A 1,189-nucleotide genomic window follows, 5' to 3' on the forward strand; every position below is an offset into this window, starting at 1 on the left:
CTAATAATATAATTGATATAACATTAATTAAACAATTTGAAAAGGAATTAATTTTAGAATTTAGAAAGAGATTTCCAATTCAACCATCTTTATTTATTAAAGATATTTGTTTAAATAGAATTATTAATTGTTCAAATGTAACACCTTCATCTTTATTATTAGATAATATTATTAACATGTTTAAATATTATATTAAATATTATCCTGATCAAACAGGTAATAATAATATTGGTGTTTTACTTCCAATGATTTCACAAATTATTATTAAATATACTAAATCTAATTCATCTAATCAAATGAATGATGATGATAATTATCATGTTGATTTAGTTTCTAATTATATTGATTTATTATCTGAAATGAATTTATCATTTTATCATGATATATTACCTAATTTAGTCATTTCAACAAATTCAGGTAATATATTAATAGATATGATATTAGGTATTGATTATTTAGCTATATGTGAAGGTACAATACATTCAACTAATTATATTAAAAAAGCTAATTTATTTACAAACATTTTTACAAAAGATAAAGAATCAAGTGATGTAATGATGTTTATTAACAAGTATGATTGTATGCATTGGTTTATGATGACTTTCTTTAATGATAAATCTAGTTTACAATTAGTTAATTTTATTATTAAATATATTACTGATAATACTACTTTACATTTAAACAAGTATCAAGAATTTATTAAATTTAATAATCAACACAATAATCAACAGAATATATTTACTAATTTCATGTTATATTGTATTGATCATTTAAATAACAATAGTGGTAATAGTAATAATAATAATAATATTGATGGATATAATTATTTATATAGAGTATTTGTATATAAATTTATTCATTCACCATTAATTCATGATAAAAAGAATGATTTAATTAAAATATTTAAAAATACAAATAATCAATTATATACTAAATTAATTACATTTTTAAATATGAATGAATTGAAATTATCTAATAATAATAATAATAATAATAATCAACAACAACAACAACAACAAGATAATGATGAATATTATTATGATAATATTATAAATATAAATTTAAATGATAAACAAATTCCATATTCAATTTTATTTTATTTAATGAATTTTAATCAAGAAGAAGAAATTTGTTTAAAATTAAAAGAATCAATTAAACAATTTGATATAATTCATTAAATGCATTTGAA

The sequence above is a fragment of the Naegleria gruberi genome, assembly GCF_000004985.1.
Source record: "Naegleria gruberi genomic scaffold NAEGRscaffold_116, whole genome shotgun sequence".
NCBI lineage: Eukaryota > Heterolobosea > Eutetramitea > Acrasida > Naegleriidae > Naegleria > Naegleria gruberi.